The 22,776-nt window shown below is 42.8% G+C and overlaps 1 protein-coding gene across 2 annotated transcripts in view; it reads left to right on the top strand.

Moving 5' to 3' along the window:
• Nucleotides 1-22,776, top strand: part of pde11a (phosphodiesterase 11a) — a 160,359-nt gene that overhangs the window by 29,298 nt on the left and 108,285 nt on the right. The window lies entirely within an intron of this gene.

Below are 22,776 nucleotides of genomic sequence, written 5' to 3'. Positions count from 1 at the left end.
AGTCATTCCAAATGCTGGTCAGAGAATTTAACAATCCAAAGTAAATGTGCATCTTGTGCAAGCATATTCTGAAAGCTTTGAAATTGCTGAGAAATAATTCAACCCTTTGGTTACTAACAGATTAAGTATGTGTTCATCATCTCCTTGAATACTTCTGATAAAAGCAATGAGGATCCAATTTGAGAAATTAATGAATCCGACATTCCGTCTGGTGTAAATATCAGAGCAACAGTATCTAGCCTGTATTGAATCTGCCTAAAATTCTTCACGGTTTTGAGCCAAGGTTGAGCTCCAGCCCCCAACTTTGCTTCCTATCGGGGGGTGTTAGGAGTGTTTTGGGGGCAGTATCTCTGGACTAAGCCACCTGAGTCGACACTGAGATCTCCGTGGTGTGGAAGCCCAGAGCGACCAAGCCCAAGGCAGTGTGGTTGTCTGGCGTCTCGGGTGCAGAGAGAGCTGGACGTTTTGAATCCAATTTTGTTAGAATTTGAATCTGAAGAAGGGTCTTGACCTGAAATGTCACCCATTCTTTCTCTCCAGAGATGCTTCCTGCCCTACTGAGTTACACCAGCATTTTGTGTCTATCTTTGGTGCAAACCAGCATCTGCAGTTCCTTCCTACACGTTTGTTAGAATTTTAATTGTACCAGGTTCAATGAATGTTTGAGTGGTGTCCCACTGCGCTCAATGCTCTGCTGTAAGCTCAATAAGCAAACTACAACTTGTTAGATTGTTGAAAATAAATCAAGAAATAGCTACAAATTATGGACCTTGATGTTTAGTATTTCACAGAGATGCGTTCAGGAAGCATGCATACAACATTGTGAATTGTCTAGATAAATGGACTGCGAAACAAAACAAATATATGACTGCTAATATGTCGCCAAATGGTTATATTTTGAAAATGTCTAAAAACCAAATATGTCTTAATATATATGCTGTGGGCAGGGAATTCTCAGCTATGAAGGATATTTTCTTGATTGATTGCTGATAAATTTGTAGTGTCAGATGTTTTAATTGAATACATTAGTGTATAAGGGTGGCACAGTGGCGCAGCGGTAGTGTTGCAGCCTTACAATGCCAGAGTCCTTGGTCTTGACTATGGGAGCTTTCTGTGCGGAGTTTGTACGTTCTCCCCTGTGGGTTTTTCCGGGTGCTCCGGTTTCCTCCCACATTCCAAAGACGTGCAGGTTTGTAGGTTAACGAGCTTCTGTGAATTGTCCCCAGTGTGTAGGGTAGAACTAGACAGGTGGTTATTGGTCAGCATGGACTTTGTGCGCCTAAGGGTCTGTTTCATGCTGTATTTCCTAAACTAAACCAAAGTAAATTAAACTAAACTAAAATAAACAATTTTTTTTAAGCTTTCTTTTTGCCTGCATTTGGTTCCTATCCAGATATCTGTCCAAATGTTATTTAGTTTAGTTTAGTTTAGTTTAGAGATACAGCGTGGAAACAGGCCCTTCAGCCCACCATGCCAGCACCGACCATACCATTATACTTATACCAAACCAATTAACCTATGAACCTGTACGTCTTTGGAATTTGGGAGGAAACCGATCTTGGAGAAAACCCACGCGGTCGCGGGGAGAATGTACAAACCCCGTACAGACGTCACCCATAGTCAGGATCGACCCCGGGTCTCCGGCGCCGCAAGCGCTGTAAAGCAGCAACTCTACCGCTGCACCACCGTGCCGCCCGTTGTAACTGCATCTGCTTTTATAGCTTCCTCTGGAAGCTCATTTCAGATATGGACTGGCTTCTGTTGCTCCTGAGGTCTCTCTTTAAGGGCCTGTAAGGCGATTTTCTAAGCAATTGACGGCGACAGTCAAAGTCGTAGCAGATCGCCAAAATTTTCTTTTACCCTACGACAATGACCACAACAATGCCGAGTCAGGTCGATACAAGTAACTTTTTTTGTGAAACTTGCACCTGGCTAAGAGAATACATCGTCTTCGGAAACATCGCAAAATTCCCACACTTATCAATGCTTCTCCGACGTCTTAATTTTTGCTGAAATCACTGACAAGTCTGTAATTACTTGAGAGTTTTGAAATATAACATCTTGCCCTGGTTACTTGAAAACCAAGCTTCACGGTAACAAGGCATAAACTGGATTGACTCCCAGTTTACTAATAGCAGTATAAAGAAATTTAATTTAAAACATGGTTAAATGGATTTTTGTGCGGATTGTGGGGATTCTTTGAAAATGTACGGGAGATGCATATCTGGTTTCTGGGTTGCATATCTGAGTTGGGAGCCTACTTTAAAAGTAATCGCTGCTGCCCATAAACATCGTGAAATTCCCACGCTTACCTGACCGTCAAACTGTCGCCTCCAATCTACCTGTCAAATATCCTGACAGTAAATAAATTGGTTCAACACAAGTATTTTATGGTATCTTCAAATGACTTTACTTAATTTAATATTACGTGCTTCTAAATGCATCTGCGACAACCTAGCAAACCTGGGGACAGCTTGCGACAGCGCCCGTAATAAGCTACGATACCTGGCGACAAGCCAGCTGTCGCTGAGAAATTTCTATCTGGAAAAATTTTCAGTGACGCGCCGAGATCCGCTACGATTCTTTGAAGACTCCTCACGATCGTGCCCGCGACACCCCGGCGAACGTTCGCCGACAATCTAGTCACCGGCAGTCGCCTTAAAATCGCCTAAGTGGGACAGGCCCTTAAATCTCTCTCCTCTCACCTTAAGCTGTGCTCTCAAGTTTTAGAATCCTTTACCCTGGGAAAGACTGTGACTTTATCTTTGCCTCTCATGATCTTGTACACCTCAATAAGGTCTCCCCTCAACCTCCTATGCTCCAAAGAATAAAGTCCAAGTCTATGCGACCTCTCCCGATAACTCAAGACCACAAGCCCGGGTAACATCCTGATGAACCTTTTCAGCACCCTTTCTAACTTAATGACATCCTTCCTATAGCTGGGTGACTGGAAATGCACACAGTATTCCAAGTGTGGTTTCCCCCAACGACTTGTACATCTGCATCTTGATGTGCCAACATTGTACTCAATACCCCAGGCAATGAAGACCAGCGTGCCAAAAGCCTTGTTCATCACACTGTCCACCAGTTTCGCCATCTTTAGGGAACCTTGTACCTGCACTCCCATATCTCTCTGTTTTGCAACACTCTCCAGAGCTATTATGTAAGTCCTGTCCTGTTAGACTTACCAAAGAACAACACCTCACACTGGTCAAGCTAAATTCCATTTGCAATGCCTTGGCTCACTTCCCAACTGGTCTTTCTTCAATGGTGTTTGATTTTACCTCAGTTAGTGACCTTTTTGTGCTGGTAAATAATATCATATACTTATATTTTCAAATTTTGGTAGTTTTGGTAGTAGTAAGAATTCCACTGCTGTTTCAGGCAAATTCCGTAGTTCAAAATCAATAAGTCATTAAAATTTTAATTAAACATCTATACTATTTTGCATATTGTTAAAGTTCAACCTATTTTTAAACACAATAGTTACAGCAGGAAATACTTCATAAAATGCCAGTGTAATTGAGTGCATTGATATAATTTCAGCTGGGAGAGGTATGTGGAATGAGAAGTGTTGATGGGTTCACTCAGCGGGACAGGCAGCTTCTGGGTGACGTTTTGGGTCGAAATCCTTTTTCAGACTACTTTAAACTTCAGACTAGTCTGAAGAAGGGTATCAACCCGATACGTCACCCATTCCTTCTCTCCCGAGATGCTGCCTGACCCGCTGAGTTACTCCAGCATTTTGTGTCTATCTTCGGTTTAAGCCAGCATCTGCGGTTCCTTCCTACACAGTATTGATGGGTTGTTGGATAGCGTCACCTGACTTGCTGGTTTAGATTTATTATTGTGGCATGTACCGAGGTACAGTTGTTTAGAAGTTTAAAATCAGTTTAAATTCAGTTTTAATTTTTTACTTGAATATAAATGAACTGCTTTTAATGTCTCCAATTATTAAAGATATTTCAAAACAGTTGAAAAGGCTATTGACAGTGTGAAGCAGCCATCAGGTCATGGTGGGGGAGATCCAAGTAGAATCTTGTGGCTCAGCTCTGTCTTCCATACTTGTTCAAGATGGCGGCAGACGCAGGAACAATGGCGCTGGTAAGCGGGCTGTGACCTTACCTCCTGTGCCCTCGGTGGTGCACTGGTTGCTCCGTGGTCGGCTGCGGGAAACGCCCTGGTGCACAGTGCCAAGTGAGATCCTTCCGGAAGTGGCTGCTCCTTGAGGCTGCGGCTCACCGGCCGTCTGTCTGTCTTTTTTCTGTCTTTGTCTATTGTTAGCGTTTAAATGTATGTATTATGGCGAGTCCGGAAACTTGTTCTTTGTTGAAGAAGTTTATTGCGACAGCAATATTCGATTACAAAGGTTTCTTAACAAGATAACGGACAACCATCAAAACTCACTGTCTTCTTCGAAGACGTCTCCGAACTAACTCTTTTCGGGCGCCAAAAGCGCACATGACAACGCTGTCCAATCAGCGATGTCGCTCTCTGGACCAATCCCTACGGTCGCGCCCACACGTGACCTTGCTGGCCAATCTGAGGGTTCGACGACCAGGACCACTCTCTATGGTCGCTACAGTATGACCTATTTTTAGCTGTGTATATGTGGGGGGTGGTGGGGGGGGTGGGGGAAACCTTTTTTCTAAATCTCTCCTCAACGGAGATGCGACCTTTTTCCATGTCGTATCTCCGTTCGCGCTACGGCCTAACACCGTGGAGTTGGCGGCCTCCAGCTGGGATCGACCTTGAAGGCCTGGGGCCTGGACTCACCATCTTACCTGGACTTACCGCGGACTCTGTGGACCGCAACATCGGGAGCTCGCAGGTCCCTGGCTGGCGACCGCCGTTCGGGAGCTCCAGCCGTAGCAACTTCGACCGCCCCGAATCGTAAGGCTTGATCGACCCGTTTGCAGGACCTTCATCGCCCTGTGTGGCTCGGTTGCGGATTTAGTGTTGTGTAATGATCCTGATCTGATAAGGGGACTAGAGGTAAAAGAGCCATTAGGAGGCAGTGATCACAACATGATAAGTTTTACTCTGCAAATGGAAAGGCAGAAGGGAAAATCGGAAGTGTCGGTATTACAGTATAGCAAAGGGGATTACAGAGGCATGAGGCGGGAGCTGGCCAAAATTGATTGGAAGGAGGCCCTAGCAGGGAAGACGGTAGAACAGCAATGGCAGGTATTCCTGGGAATAATGCAGAGGTTGCAGGATCAATTTATTCCAAAGAGGTGGAAAGACTCTAAGGGGAGTAAGAGACACATGTGGCTGACAAGGGAAGTCAGGGACAGCATAAAAATTAAGGAGAGGAAGTATAACATAGCAAAGAAGAGTGGGAAGACAGAGGATTGGGACTCTTTTAAAGAGCAACAAAAGTTAACTAAAAAGGCAATACGAGGAGAAAAGATGAGGTACGAGGGTAAACTAGCCAATAATATAAAGGAGGATAGCAAAAGTTTTTTTAGGTACGTGAAGAGGAAAAAAATAGTCAAGGCAAATGTGGGTCCCTTGAAGACAGAAGCAGGGGAATTTATTATGGGGAACAAAGAAATGGCAGACGAGTTAAACCGTTACTTTGGATCTGTCTTCACTGAGGAAGATACACACAATCTCCCAAATGTTCTAGGGGCTGGAGAACCTAGGGTGATGGAGGAACTGAAGGAAATCCACATTAGGCAGGAAATGGTTTTGGGTAGACTGATGGGACTGAAGGCTGATAAATCCCCAGGGCCTGATGGTCTGCATCCCAGAGTACTTAAGGAGGTGGCTCTAGAAATAGTGGAAGCATTGGAGATCATTTTTCAATGTTCTATAGATTCAGGATCAGTTCCTGTGGATTGGAGGATAGCAAATGTTATCCCACTTTTTAAGAAAGGAGGGAGAGAGAAAACGGGTAATTATAGACCAGTTAGTCTGACATCAGTGGTGGGGAAAATGCTGGAGTCAATTATAAAAGACGAAATTGCTGAGCATTTGGATAGCAGTAACGGGATCGTTCCGAGTCAGCATGGATTTACGAAGGGGAAATCATGCTTGACAAATCTACTGGAATTTTTTGAGGATGTAACTAGGAAAATTGACAAGGGAGAGTCAGTGGATGTGGTGTACCTCGACTTTCAGAAAGCCTTCGACAAGGTCCCACATAGGAGATTAGTGGGCAAAATTAGGGCACATGGTATTGGGGTAGGGTACTGACATGGATAGAAAATTGGTTAACAGACAGAAAGCAAAGAGTGGGGATAAATGGGTCCCTTTCGGAATGGCAGGTAGTGACCAGTGGGGTACCACAAGGTTCGGTGCTGGGACCCCAGCTATTTACGATATACATTAATGACTTAGACGGAGGGATTAAAAGTACCATTAGCAAATTTGCAGATGATACTAAGTTGGGGGGTAGTGTGAATTGTGAGGAAGATGCAATACGGCTGCAGGGTGACCTGGACAGGTTGTGTGAGTGGGCGGATACATGGCAGATGCAGTTTAATGTAGATAAGTGTGAGGTTATTCACTTTGGAAGTAAGAATAGAAAGGCAGATTATTATCTGAATGGTGTCAAGTTAGGAGGAGGGGGAGTTCAACGAGATCTGGGTGTCCTAGTGCATCAGTCAATGAAAGGAAGCATGCAGGTTCAGCAGGCAGTGAAGAAAGCCAATGGAATGTTGGCCTTCGTAACAAGAGGAGTTGAGTATAGGAGCAAAGAGGTCCTTCTACAGTTGTACCGGGCCCTGGTGAGACCGCACCTGGAGTACTGTGTGCAGTTTTGGTCTCCAAATTTGAGGAAGGATATTCTTGCTATGGAGGGCGTGCAGCGTAGGTTCACTAGATTAATTCCCGGAATGGCGGGACTGTCGTATGTTGAAAGGCTGGAGCGATTGGGCTTGTATACACTGGAATTTAGAAGGATGAGGGGGGATCTTATTGAAACATATAAGATAATTAGGGGATTGGACACATTAGAGGCAGATAACATGTTCCCAATGTTGGGGGAGTCCAGAACAAGGGGCCACAGTTTGAGAATAAGGGGTAGGCCATTTAGAACGGAGATGAGGAAGAACTTTTTCAGTCAGAGGGTGGTGAAGGTGTGGAATTCTCTGCCTCAGAAGGCAGTGGAGGCCAGTTCGTTGGATGCTTTCAAGAGAGAGCTGGATAGAGCTCTTAAGGATAGCGGAGTGAGGGGGTATGGGGAGAAGGCAGGAACGGGGTACTGATTGATAGTGATGAGCCATGATCGCATTGAATGGCGGTGCTGGCTCGAAGGGCTGAATGGCCTACTCCTGCACCTATTGTCTATTGTCTATTGTCTATTGCCCGGTGGGGGCTCAGGACCTTCATCGGCCTGCTCGGCTCGGCCCTGGGGTTTCAAAAGTCGGGAGCCTCGATCGCCTCGAAGCAGCAGTTTGACTGCCTGACCACGGGAGGAGAACAGAGGAGGAGATAAGACTTTTCTTTGCCTTCCATCACAGTGAGGGTGTGCCTGGAGGAATCACTATGATGGTTGTCTGTGTTAAACTGTAATTGTGTGTCTTGTGCTCTTTATTGTTTATTGTTTATGACTGCATGGTAACGACAATTTCATTCAAATCTATTTTTGAATGACAATAAAAACAATTTGAAATTTGAGATTAGGGATGGCTCGTTTGAGGGCCAACATGACCAGATATGGCCTCGATTAGATAGGCACCACTTCAAGAGGCCGAATGCGCGGATGGGTTGCAGCCTGCAGTGGGGCAGAGCAGTGGTGCAGAGCAGCGGAGCAGCGGAGCACCAACAACTTAACCTGGCCAGGCCGACCCTGCAACTCCAACCCAGTGCCACCACCAGGACAACGGGCTTGTATAGAAAAGTTAAGACTCTACATTTTTAACAGCTTTGGACTTGAAGCATACAAATGGTGCCGGAAATGTGCCTACATTTGTCTACTATTCCTACACTCTTGTACTTAAGAATGATTGTGACTATGTATAAGAAGATTATTACTGAACTGTATGAAAACAAGGAATTTCATTGTACCTAGGTACACATGACAACAAAGTACCATTGAACCATTGAGGTTGAGGTTCATTGGTTCAATGCATATTTCATGAGGTTGAGGTTCATTGAACCATTAGAGTCACATGTACCGACGTACAGTGAAATTCATTTTTGTATTCAGTCCAGTACAAGTATCACTGTACATAAGTACTTAGATAAGCATCTCAGATACAGTACAAGTGCAGAGCAGTATTACACCAAGACAGTATACAGAGTCACCAGTTTTTGCACCATTTTCAAGTCCCAGTTGTTGTAAGTGCAGGGTTCTTGGCCTGACGATGAAGGCCCGTTGTCCTGGTGGGGTTGCTGGGTCGGCCTGGCTAAGCGTCGCTGTTGGTATCCTCCACCGCTGCAGGCTGCGTCAGGCTGCATGGTTGGTCAATCCCACGAAGCTATGAAAAATGAGCGTGGCCATGAGAAAAGCACAAGGGGTCAGGAGGATTGAACATGATCTAGCTTGTTGTTCGCCTTTCTAAGGGCATCATAATTATCTTTAGGGTTAGTTGTTCCTGGAGGGCCTAGTAGATCATTAGTGAACAATATGTTTTGGATATTCTTGTGGTGAAATTCATTTATAAATGGTTTGGTTTGTAATGCAAGTGAAACAACTGTAGATTGACAATGCATTCCATTCTAAAGATTCAATAAGGTTCTGGTCTGGTAATTGCAATGTTCAATAACTATATACGTCTTCTAAAATGACTGAGTTATGGCCACCAATTCACTTGGTGTAACTGTCTCAGATTTGGGGTCATCAAGCAATCTCTGGTTTAAGGAGGCACAAGAGGTGAATCTTTGATAATTTGTTTACCTCGATAAACAGCTAGCAGAATGTTCACATGTTTGAGTAGGATGGTATTATGTAGCATGTGAAACATGCAAATAAATCATAACAGTTTACTATCTTTATTTTGGTTTCTCATTTTAGGTGTGGTATGGTTAAGCTGTCCAGCATTCTCGTCAGTGTCCATGTTTTCTATGGAAAAGTGTGAGTGGAATATGATTCATTTCATATAAGGCCCAAAAATTCACAGCCATTTATTATAACAAAAAATTGGTTGCCATTATCTGACTCTGCATAAATGTAGGATTCCATATATAGTGAGTGTTTCTGGTAGTCAGGCAGCATCCCTGGAGAACATGGATTGGTGATGTTTCGGGTCTGGACCTTTCTTCAGACGGAGGGACTGAAGAAGGGTCACCTCTTTGTGCTCTCCAGGGATGCCACCTTGCCCACTGAGTTACTCCTGCAGTTTGTACCATTTTTTTGTTGTAAACCAGCATCTGCAGTTCCTTGTTTCGATTTAACAAGTGTTTTGCCTTCATAGACATTACGAATGATTCTTCAGCCAAAATCAAAAGAGAAGAAAGGTTTCCTCATAATGTTGGATGAACATGTGATAAGTTTGTAGCCAGAGGTGCCAATGCTAATCTCCATAACATTGGAATAATAAAACCATTCCCAAACCTGTCAACATCTTCGAATGTATTAGCGCTGGTACCTGGCGCCAGGCAGCAAATGCCTAGGAAGTGTTTGGAGATCTCTGATGGACGTGTTGAACATAATTCATCCAATTTACGTGAAGTATTTTGGTGAGGTTCTGAATGCTGTCTGAATTTTATTTGATAGCTTAAAAAAAACTAACATGGTATTGTAGCGCGTCGATAAAGGCAAGGAGCCAGGTATTTCGGGAATACATTCAACTTCAACTGTTCAGGATAGAGTTAGAACTTCATTAAATCCATGATGTGGATTTCATATTCAATCTATGGTCCATTCAACCCTTATAAGATCAAACAACTAATGAATGATTAACCTTTATCTTGCAATTTGACAGGAGAATTTATCAGAAGACTTTTTTGTCTACTAGGATAAAATTTCCCAGAAGCAGAAATATTTTTAAAAGGTTTTGAAGAAAGGAACTAACTTGATGCATGGATACAAAAAGAATATAAATTAACAGCATTTTTTATTGATAAACGTCACTTTGTTAGTGCAGTAATTTAACAATTTGAAAGAAATGAAAAACTTATTGACTGTAACCTCCCATTATTTATATTTGCCAATCACCAAGTCAATGAATACCTGAAAATTTTATATTAATGCTGGTGATTATGAACTAGATAGGTTCTCCCTGAAAAGAATGTTCTGTATTTTTATTAAAGGAACATTTGTCAAATATTGGGAGCATTTCTCAATTATTTTTTTCACTAAAAATTCTAAAAAGCCAAATCAAAATCTGCAGGTTGACGTTAATTGAGTTAATTCACCAAAAAATGTATTCTACAATAGAAAGCTGTAAGCTACTGATATGATTAAATAATTAATCATTATCATACATTTCAAATCATACGATTTGGTCTGTGAAGCCCAAAATATTATTTGTGCAGATCTAATAAATCAATTTCATAAAATTCTGATGAGATGAGATAAAAAAACTTTGTGAAAGATCAAATTAAGTGATTGTATTATTAAATAAAACTTATATGAGTGATTTATTATGTATTTCCATGTCATTGACAAAAATATAATAATTATTAGAGCTCCACATGATTCATGATTTAGCTGCTGGCTGGGCAGATGCTTGGATTTAAATGACCTAGAAAACCTTTTCCGAAATGCTTACTGCACTCAGTGATATTATCACTGGTGTAAACTGTAATTTTACTGCCAGCTAAATTACCAGTGTATTACAAATTATAACTTTGTCTTAATGTAGTGCATAATGGAAATTGCTCATGGACAGAAATATTGTCAGCTCGAAACATTTACTTTTGTAGTTTGTGACTTGAGTAGATCAGGAGTGAGTTATTTGACCCCTCAAGCCTGCTCTGCCATTCAACACGATCAAATCAGATCTTTTACCTCAGCATCATCTTCTGCCACCAACCCCACATCCCTTGGAGCCGTTATTATTCAAATATCTTTCAATCTCTTTATTCAACCACTGAGCTTCCACAATCCTTTGAGGTACAGAATTCCCAAGGCACAGTATCCACTGGGTGAAGAGATTTCTTCTCATCTTTATCCTAATTTTGAGACACAGTTCCCCCTTGGTTGTGGACAGCCAGGGCAAATATTAGGCCTGCATCTACTCTGTCAAACCCTGTAGAAATGTTGTGTATTTCAAGAGATCTCTCATTCTTTCAAATTGAAAATGCAAGAGCCCAGTCTACCTCAACTAACTCCATGGAAATTCACCAAATCAATCTAGTGAATTTATGCTGCATTTGCTCTACACGAGTTGTGCCTTGTATCCAAGAAGCCTTTCATTCCATGGACTTAATCAATATCATGTCCAAAGCTAATTGTGCCTAAAAACTTTCCCCCCACCACCCCTTATAAACAAAGATCTTCAGTATGATAAAGTTCCTATTAAGTCTAATGCCTTGAGCAGACCTGATATTACTGAGGTGCTATCCACCTTGGAAGTGTTTACCTCTCTGATGATTTTCCAGTATATTTTGCAATATTTTGAATGCATACTCAATTCATGGATTCCAAAAATGAACTCATAGCTCTTCAGCTACAAACGATAGAGATTTGTTTAACATTTAGATTTGCATTTTGAAATTAGGTTAGATAGGAATCTCAGATTTTACAAAGCGTAGTTTTAAAAGTTCTCTTATCATCAGTGTCACTCCACCGAAAATGATGCCACCAGAAATATTCCATTCCACATAATATCTCTGTCTGACTCTGACATCAAGACTGGGGCTGGAGCTGTCAGAGAGGTATGCGTGATTGCTTTCCCCATCAATATCCACCTTTTTGGAACTGCTCTGCGGACCGGGAACGCACCCGGAATGCCCGGCTCGCCCGCCCAGAGAGGAAGTAGTCGGACAGAGAGCCAGTCAGCAGAATGGCTGTGGGAGAGAGTGCATTGCATGGATGGTGGAGTGGGCCGCTGGAGACTTTGCAACAGCCTGGGGCTCAGCTGGATCAGGCACCGCTCCCAGAGGATGAGCACGTGAACCAGATGCAGCCTACAGTGGTGGAGCAGCGGCAGAGAACACCACGGCTCTGCTTAGCCAGGCCATCCCTGCAATGAAGCCAGGACAACGGGCCTTCATGATCAGGTCAAGAACCCAGCCCTTACAACAACTGATACTTGAAAATGGGGCCAAATCTGGCGACTGTATACTGTCTCAGTGCACTACGACTATTCAGTATGTACTGTATCTGAGATGCTTTCTTATGTTTTCTTAAAGACTGCAGGAACAATTCTGCAAGAAAGGGTACACCTAAATTCTGCTCCCATTGCAGCTGAGCCAGAAGTCGGTTTTTCCTCATTTAAAAAGGGCCAAGGAATCATGGACTACTCTTCCAACCTATTTCTTTCCACTGCTACCACTATAATTACCAGCAACTTTTCAACGGCAATTAGAACTGCTGCAAACCATCTCTAATGCGATGAATCACATCTAGGCGTTCACATGCTGGATTACGACTGAAGGTGGATATTTATTTGTCTATAATTTGAATTTAAATCAAAGCTTTAAGTCAGATTAACATTCTGCACTGTAAACATGGATTCCTTGGTGCGGCCATTTTTATCTTGATGTTATAAAGAAAAAGATGTTACGGTGCAAACGCAAAAGTGGATGCCAAAGCTGACCCAGCTTCCTTTATCTGAAACAACAGTCACAAATAAGTCACAAATCAGTCTGAAGAAGGGTCTCGGCCCGAAACGTAATCAGTCTGAAGAAGGGTCTCGACCCGAAACGTCACCCATTCCTTCTCTCCTGAGATGCTGCCTGATCTGCTGAGTTAGTCCAGCATTTTATGAAATATGTCACAAATAATGATTTCACAAATGCATTTGTAATTATTTAAAAAATCTAAGTGATTTAAAAGGCATTTGGACAGATATATCGATGAAAGGCTTAGATCGATACAGATCAAACACAGGCTAGTTGGGACTAGTATAGATGGGGCATCTCGATCAACATGGACGTTGGGCCAAAGGGCCTGTTTCTGTGCTGTATAGCACAGAATAGCTCTACGATGAACAGCTATTTTTTCAGGTCTTATACTTAATTAATCATACTTTTATACAGTGTAGTTGTTATTGGAATAATAAAGATTCTGCAATATACTGCATTCTGTGGAGAAACAGCATTGAAAAAATACTAGGATCATGCAGATGCCAAGTCATCTAAAATTGCTTAGTTTAATATACGCTTACTGCAGCAGAACAGAACAGGGAGAATAATGGGTGGAGTGGACTGATAGGAAGACAGTGATCCAATTAAAGTGGTTTTGTTGGTGTAATAAACTTTAGCAATGAAGACCAAGTGGTTTGCAGCCATTGAGTTATGGGAATGGATTCTTGGTTCAATTGTTCCACACTGTATAATATATATACATTTTAAATTTAAGATGTATGTTTTTCTAGTCAATTTCATGTGAACTAGCTATCAATACATTTCATGCAGGAGGCAGAATAGCGACATCATCATGTTGCAATTTTATTGAGTAATAGTTATTTACTGAGTTTTATTTACTATTATTGAGCAATAGTTTTTTATGGGCAGCTTGTCTTCTGTTCTACTACTGGCATTTCAGTCAATGCAACCTCTAGTGCAACAAATTAAAGAAATTGACATTTGCATAAATTGCATAAAATATAACAAACTTAATTTCCCATATTATTCCTGGGTTTGTGTTCCTTTTTCATCTGAAACTGTTCATCATAAAATGTTAAGAACAATTCTCTGATTCAAATTAAGGAAAAAACATAAAAGATTTATACACGTAATTATTTGCAATGATTCATTGGGAGATGAATCAGCATAATATCCTGCATAATCAATGATAAAGTAAAATTAATGATTCAATATCAAGAAGCATCAAATGGAGGGATGCGAACCAAAATCTACCCTGCAAAATGGTTTGGGCTGGCTCACAAGCATGGTGGTGCAGCGGTAGAGTTGCTGCCTTACAGTACCAGAGATCTAGGTTCGATCCTAACTACAGGTGCTGTCTGTATGGAGTTTGTACATTCTCACTGTGACCGCATGGGTTTTCTGCGGCTGCTCCAGTTTCCTCCCACATTGCAAAGACGTATACGTTTGTAGGTTAATTGCCTTCGGTAAAGACTGTAAATTATCCTTAGTGTATAGGATAGTGCTGGTGTACAGAGATCGCTGGTCGGTGCAGATTCGGTGGGCCGAAGGGCCTGTTACCATGCTGTATCTCTAAACTAAACTAAACTAAAAGCAGTTCCCTTATTCCACCCCAGCCATTCCTCCTTTGGCCAATTGAGGAAAAAGTTGTTTGAAGATCAAAAACTAAAAACAAAATACATGCCAGGCAGCAATGGGCATTTTCTAAGCTTCTGGCTCCTTTACTGCTTACAGTGGGAATCTCAAAAACGCAGAACAGTGACCACTCAAACACCAAGAAGAATAAGTCAACCAGAGTCAGCACCCTATCCAAGGCTAGGATTGCCAACTGTCCCGTATTAGCTGGGACATCCCGTATTTTGGGCTACATTGGTTTGTTCCGTACGGGACCGCCTTTGTCCCATATTAGGCCCGGGGGGCGCTGTAGGCCCGGACGCTGGAGGCCGGGACACTGTAGGTCCGGACACTGTAGGTCTGGACACTGTAGATCTGGACAGTGTAGGTCCGGACAGTGTAGACCTGGAGGCCCGAGCGGGCGGCCATTGGTGGAGCGGGAGCACATGGCCGCTGGCTGGGTGAGGTCACGTGGGGCGCGGGGCAGTGACTACAGGTGCTGTTTTGTCCCTTATTTGGGAGTGAGATAGTTGGCAACCCTACCCAAGGTCCACATCCAAAGCCAAGCATTGAAACTTGAGATACACTGAGTTGATTCCGTAGGCCACAACTTTCACCTGGCCAACTGCAGACCCCAAGCAGATGTCTGGAATGGGTAGAACATTACAGGTAAAGGAGTCAAGGATGTGGTCAAAGCCTCCTTAGAAAATGCACCGTTCACACTGATTCATGATAATCACGACTGCTGAAAGGAGTATTTGGGGGATGGTGCTGAAAACCTGTCTCCCCTGCTCCACCTGTGGAAGAACCTGTGATTCACAATCAACCACCTCAATTACCTCATTGTCCACAGAATGAGAGAGGAAACAAGTTATCCTCAATCCCGAAGGACTACCTAAAGAGAAGGAGCTTTAACTAACAGCCACGTTAAAAACTGCAGCAGCATTGCAAATAAAGGTGCTGTCACAGCATGGATAGAATATTGCTGCAGTAACAGGAAACGCATGGTGGTTGTGAAAGATTATTTTGGAAAGCAGAGAGAAGTACAGAGTGGAATTTCCCTGGAACCAGAACTTTAATTAATATAAGATAATGACTTGAACTTGTGTTTTTGGGACACATTTTCCAAATATGGAACATTTGGAAGGCAAAGTGAGGTATGAAGAATATAGTAAAAGGCTTGGAAGAAATATAGACAGGCTGATTTGAGTGGGAAATTATACGGCAGATGCAATTTACCGCTGCAAAATGTAAAGCGTTTGTTTTGGTAGGAAGAAGGAGAAGAGGCAATATGAATTTAAAGCACATTTCTAAACAGGGTACAAGAAAGGGTAGTTGGGGATATTTGATAGTATGGGATGAGTTGAGAAAGTGATGGAAAAAAATATGCAGGATCTTGTGCTTTATAAACAGAAGCATTGACTGCATGAGCAAGGAAACCATAATGAACATTTATAAAACATTGATTCAACCAGAACTGGGGTATTCCGTTCAGTTCTGGGCAAAAAATTATTGTGTGCAGAATACTATGTTTACATATTCCGATTGTGCTGCTGCAAGTAAGAGTTTCATTGTTCAGTTTGGGACATATGACAATAAAACAGCATTGACTCTTGATACAAATCAGACATGCAGCCCCTTACAAAAGGAAGAAGGTAGCCTGATGACTTGTACACTCTCTCTCTCTCTCTCTCTCTCTCTCTCCTCTTATCTCTTCACTTGGATTCTGCTCAGCCATTTGTTTCATGGTTAACTTAATGGGCAATGAAGAGCCCCAAATTGGCAACCAATTTGAATAAAAGCTGCAATTTCCCCATTTAATTAATAACAAGACAGATAAATAATGGACATTTTACCTTAGGGGTCAATCCCAAAACACATATTTTATTTAGGTCTCTCACTGATTTTTTGAAGGGTTGTTACTTACGTAATGGCGACGGAATGGCACCAACCCTCGTCTTTATCAATTTTGCTTGTGCCAAGCGAAAACCTGTTCCATCTGTACATTTCATCCATAACTTCAGTTAAAGAATTTTAATTTCATTTAATTTCATTTATTCAAATAACAAGTCCGCATTTATCGTCCATCCCCAGATAGCCTTGAACTGTTGCCTTGAACAAGGTATACCAGCAATGCTGTTGTAGAGAGTTCACCCATTTATCCATCTGTATTACATAGATGGTAGAAGGAGTTTGGGTTGTTAGAAGATGAGTCACTCATTGTAAGGCGGTACAGTGGCGCAGCGTTAGAGTTGCTACTTACAGCGGCAGAGACCTGGGTTCGATCCTTGTTACGGGTGCTGTCTGTAGAGAGTTTGTACGTTCTCCCTGTGACTGCGTGGGTTTTCTCCGTGTGCTCCGGTTTCCTCCCACACTACAAAGGCATGCAGGTTTGTAGGATAAATGGCTTCTGTGGGAAAAATTGTGAATTGTCCCCAGTGTGTAGGATGGTGCTAATGTATGGCGTGATCGCTGGTCGGCGTGGACCTGGTGTGCTGAAGGGCCTGTTTCTACACTGTATCTCTAAAGTCTAAAGTAAAGTCTAAAGCAAATAAATAAAAGGAAGGATATTGGGATATCTGCAGGAACAGATAGAATTTAGGGTAATTTTTATGACTTTCTGGATCAAATGCTAGAGGGCATGGCTTTAAGGTAAAAGGGGAAGAAATGATGGTGAGTGCCTGGAACACACAGCCAAGGTTGGTGGTTCGTGCAGGTACAATAATATAATTTAAGAGACTTTTGGATTGGCATATGAGTGTGCAAGGAATAGAAGGATATGAACTATGTGCAAATAGTTGAACTATGTGCAGGCAGATACGAAATTGGACTGAGCATCATGTTCAGTCAGCATAGACATTGTGGGCCAAACGGCCTGTTTTTGTTTCATACTGTTCTATGTTCTATGAATTAATGTGGGAACGCTATCATTTCTCATCCAAACTGAGGTCTAAGCACGAGGTTTATGTAAGTTTTCAACACTAAAATTCTCAAAGCAATATCTCATGCTTATTAATAAAAGAAAATGCCTCTATTATGTTTTTACTTCTGAAACCCATTGCTTGTCCAATATAGAGTTCTTCCATTCTACCCTGATCCGCAATGTGCTCACTGTTACGCATTTACTGATGTTATTCAGTAAACTTCTTCTTCTTCTTAAGCCCTTTGCTCCTCTAGGGAGCATAGGCCATTGACAAATGTCCTCCACCTCACTCGGATGTTGGCGGTTCTTTCGAGATCTCCCCAGTTGAGCCCACTCCCAGACATTTCTGCCCGGACACCTCTTTTCCAGCTGTTCCTAGGGCGACCTCTTTTCCTTTTTCCTTGGGGGTTCCATTTCAGGGCTTGCCGGGTGATGTTTGTGGCAGGTTTTCTCAGGGTGTGTCCAATCCAACTCCATTGTTCTTTTCCACAGGTCCACATTGCTTACTTTGTCTCTCCCCCAGATGTTCAGTATTCTCCTGAGGCAAGTGTTAATGAATATTTGCAGTCAGTTTGTTGTGTGTTTTGTTGTTTTCCATGCCTCTGATCCATACAGCATTACTTGCTTCACATTTGATTTAAAGATGCGTATTTTGGTGTTGATTGAGATGTATTTTGAGCTCCAGATCTTCCTGAGCATGCTAAACAACCCCCTAGCCTTATTGATTCAGCTTTTAATGTCTGCATCTGCCCCTCCGGTGGTGTCCACAACACTGCCTAGGTATGTGAATGTTTCTATCTCCTCCAGGCAGTGCTGTGCATGAGGATAGGGTTGCTGATTTTGGAGTGGATCTGCATCACCTGTGTCTTTGCTGTATTGGGTGTAAGACCAAGTTTTGTTTCAGCTTGTAAGAGTCTGTCCATCTTATTCAGTAAACTACATGATTTTTTTGCTTTTAGAAATTTGGGGCAGTATATTGCTTGGAACATGATTCATTCTTTTAAGGTTTAATAACATTATCAAGTAAGGACGACCTCCTGATATCTTTTCACGATCATGAGGGGTGAGCAATTCCTTGCCAGCATTGCAAATGTCTGTCAGTTTTCTTGAAAGGAAATTAAAATGTGATCTGCGGACTAGTTGGAAAAAAGTCTGCACTTCATTTTTCATCTCTAGGGTTCGCTGGTGATGTTTTGAAATCCAAAGGAAGCACTTTGTTTTGCTTGCAATAACCAGTTGTTTGCTTTTGCTGCAAATTTCATAAGTTCATTAGTTATAGGAGCAGAATTAGGCCATCCCGCCCGTCAAGTCTACTCCGCCATTCAATCATGGCTGATCTATCTTTCCCTCTCAACCCCATTCTCTTGCCTTCGCCCCATAACCCCTGACACCCGCACTAATCAAGAATCTGTCAATCTCCGTCTTACAAATATCCATTGACTAGCCCTCCACAGCCGTCTGTGGCAATGGATTCCACAGATTCACCACCCTCTGACTATAGAAATTCCTCCTCATCTCCTTTCTAAAGTTATGTCCTTTTATTCTGAGGCTGAGGTCCTAGACTCTCCCCCCATTCACTCTATCCAGGCCGTGGATAGAGTGAATAAGATTTGCACCTAAAATTGAAGTGTGCAGATAACCCTTCTTATAACGAGCCGAAGGGAGGGGGAAACAGTGTCTGTTATTGCTGATTGTTCACTATAAACGAGTAAGGGGGGGGGGGGTAAATGAACAAGTTCAACCCAAGCCCATGTGGGAGGAAGCACAGCACTGTGAGAGGGGAGAGGAGGGGTTAAAGCAGTGGGAAGTTACAGGCGGGGGAACCACAGAGCGCTCTGGCCCCACACGCTGTGTCCCAGGGACGGGTCCTGGCCCCACACGCAGCATCCCAGGGACAGTCCTGGCCCCACACGCAGCATCCCAGGGACAGTCCTGGCCCCACATGCTGTGTCCCAGGGATGGGCCCTGGCCCCACACGCTGTGTCCCAGGGACAGTCCTGGCCCCACACGCTGTGTCCCAGGGACAGTCCTGGCCCCACACGCTGTGTCCCAGGGACAGTCCTGGCCCCACACGCTGTGTCCCAGGGACGGGCCCTGGCCCCACACGCTGTGTCCCAGGGATGGGCCCTGGCCCCACACGCTGTGCCCCAGTGACGTGCCCGGTACTCATATCTTCATACTGCTCACGTGCTCCCCGGCACAGCCTATTCGCTGTTCGCTGTGGTGCACGCCATCCATTAATTGCCACCACGAATGGGCACCTTGGTCCACCATAACCAAAATCCACTATAACGAGGTACTTAGTAAGGAAGAGTAGACTGCAAACGTAAACATTCATATAAAAGACAAATATTATCAAATATCGTAGTAAAGCTAATCTGCAACTGCCGCCTAACATTAAAAATATTGTAGCCTCAAAGGCATTTGTACTAACTGCTTTTAACCGACCATGATAATGACATATTCAAAACTTAAGCTGCACCCTTATGATTTGGATTACAGAAATGTAAATGATATTTCTGAAAACACGAGAAGTTTAAATATCATGACCATTGTTCTTCCCAGAATCTCCTCATCTAAAGGAATATGATAGTTTTTTTTTTTAAAGGATCCCTCTTATTGCTGTAGAAAGGAACTGCAGATGCTGGTTTATACTGAAGCTAGACGCAAAGTGCTAGAGTAACTCAGCGAGTCAGACAGCATCGCTGGACAAAAAGGATGGGTGACGTTTCGAGTCGGGACCTTTCTTCAGATTCCTTCTTCCCTCTTATTGCTAGCTGGTTGTTAGATGAGATTTTTCATTTGCTATCCTTCCACAGCATGAGAGTATTGCTAGCTCGGTAAGTATTTAATGCATTCCAAATTTCACCCCAAAGTGGATAATGAAACCACTTTGGAGGTTGCTCCATTATGTCCTTGTGCATTTCAAATAGCTTGGCTTTCCAATTTCAGATTTATTTAATTTAAAAGGACACAGATTTTGGGGTCGGGACCCTTCTTTGAAGAAGTCTGAAGAAAGGTCCAGACCCGAAAAGTCACCTATAAATGTTCTCCATAGATGCTGTTTGCCCTGCTGAGTTACTCCAGCACCGTGGGTCCTTTTTATGTGAACCAGCATCAGCAACTCGTTGTTTTTATTCTTTATTTAATTTAACTTTAGTGATAATATTCAAACTTGTATTCCCAGATCAGTCGTCTAGGTTTCTGGATTCATTTAACTTTGATGGCATGCTGGTAGTTGTGCACAAAAGGGAAAACATGAACAAAAGGAAAAATTATTTAGTTTAACTAACTTTATTTTAGTTTAGTTTATTATTATCACGTATACTGAGGTACAGTGAAAAGCTTTTTGTTGCATGCTATCCAGTTAGCGAAAAGACTATACATGATTACAATCAAGCTGTCCACAGTGTACAGATGCAGGATAAAGGGAGTAACCAGTCCATTAAACAATAGCCATAGCCGTCTTCACCAAATTCATTCATAGAATCATTCTGGGACAGAAAAGGCTATTGAGTCTATTGTGCCCCCTCATAGAATAGTCCCGTCCTACAATTATTAATTAAAAGGGTTGGCACAGTGGTGCACAAGTAAACTTGCTGTCTTACAGTGCCTGAGACCTGGGTTCGCTCCTGACTAAGGGTGCCATCAATAGGGAGTTTGTACGTTCTCCCAGTGACTGTGTGGGTTTTCTCTAGGTGCTCTGGTTTCCTTCCACATTCCAAAGACATGCAGGTTTGTAGGTTAATTGGCTTTTGTAAATTGTTCCTAGTGTGTAGGATAGAACTAGTGAAGGGGTGATCATTGGTCTGTGCGGACTCGGTGGGCCGAGGGACTTGTTTCCGTGCAGTATCTCTTTTGTCCAAAATCACGAAGCATTTCGACGGAGTAAATGTTTCTAATGTCCGAAGAGCTGATAATCAGAGCACTGATTTTAAATGATTGGCATTATGAGGAGAAAGGTTTTATATTCACCCTTGGTAAGGATATGGGACGCACTGCCTGAGAGTGTGGTTGGGAACATATTCCCTATTGCTATCAAAAGTAAAAGAATTAGATCAACACATGAAAGAGAAAAATCTGTACAGATGCGTGGAAACAACGGAGGATGGGGACACGAAGATGTCTACTTTTAAAGGAAACAAGTGCTTGGAAATGAGAATTCTGTTTCATTAATTCGGTGCTTGCTTTGAACTTATGAAGGACTCAATGGGCAGCAAACTCACATTGTGTTGAGCCTTAAGGTAAATGGCAGTCTCGTTCGGCATTGGTCCTTCAAAGCATTATGATCGAGCCACAGTGGAAAGGTTTAGCTCTGCTACATATTCATTATTTATCAGTTTTTAGGCACCAGTTGCGCTGTCAGATATCGTAGCAGCACCATGTGACAAACTGTAATTATAATTGGGTGTTAATGCATATTAGTATAATTCATAGTCACATGTGGGTAATTTTTCCAAGTTTTCAATATGTTTATAACTCATATTTAATACTTTGTATCTCCATCCTCAGGGTGAGGGCTTTGCTGGTGTTTATTTCCTTATGGTTTTGTTCTGCAGTGTTGAAGCTGGTACTTTAAGTACAGCTGCAGTCTTTCCATTGAAAGTGCACAAAGCATGCTCAAGGACCCACACCATCCTGACCACACTCTCACTTCTCTCCTGCCATCAGGAAGAAGGTATAGAAGTCTGGAAACTGCAGGGAAAAAAAACACCTCATATTTCACAATAGACAATAGACAATAGGTGCAGGAGTAGGCCATTCAGCCCTTCGAGCCAGCACTGCCATTCAATGCGATCATGGCTGATCACTCTCAATCAGTACCCCGTTCCTGCCTTCTCCCCATACCCCCTCACTCCGCTATCCCTAAGAGCTCTATCCAGCTCTCTCTTGAAAGCATCCAACGAACTGGCCTCCACTGCCTTCTGAGGCAGAGAATTCCACACCTTCACCACTCTCTGACTGAAAAGGTTCTTCCTCATCTCCGTTCTAAATGGCCTACCCCTTATTCTTAAACTGTGGCTCCTTGTTCTGGACTGCCCCAACATTGGGAACATGTTTCCTGCCTCTAATGTGTCCAATCCCCTAATTATCTTATATGTTTCAATAAGATCCCCCCTCATCCTTCTAAATTCCAGTGTATACAAGCCTAATTGCTCCAGCCTTTCAACATACGACAGTCCCGCCATTCCGGGAATTAACCTAGTGAACCTACGCTGCACGCCCTCAATAGCAAGAATATCCTTCCTCAAATTTGGAGACCAAAACTGCACACAGTACTCCAGGTGCGGTCTCACCAGGGCCCGGTACAACTGTAGAAGGACCTCTTTGCTCCTATACTCAACTCCTCTTGTTATGAAGGCCAACATTCCATTGGCTTTCTTCACTGCCTGCTGTACCTGCATGCTTCCTTTCAGTGACTGATGCACTAGGACACCCAGATCTTGTTGAACATCCCCTCTTCCTAACTTGACACCATTCAGATAATAATCTGCCTTTCTATTCTTACTTCCAAAGTGAATAACCTCACACTTATCTACATTAAGCTGCATCTGCCATGTATCCGCCCACTC

This window comes from Rhinoraja longicauda, chromosome 8 (genome assembly GCF_053455715.1).
Source record: "Rhinoraja longicauda isolate Sanriku21f chromosome 8, sRhiLon1.1, whole genome shotgun sequence".
NCBI lineage: Eukaryota > Metazoa > Chordata > Chondrichthyes > Rajiformes > Arhynchobatidae > Rhinoraja > Rhinoraja longicauda.
The sequence above is the reverse complement of the archived record's forward strand: the minus strand, read 5'-3'. Positions and strand labels throughout refer to the sequence as shown.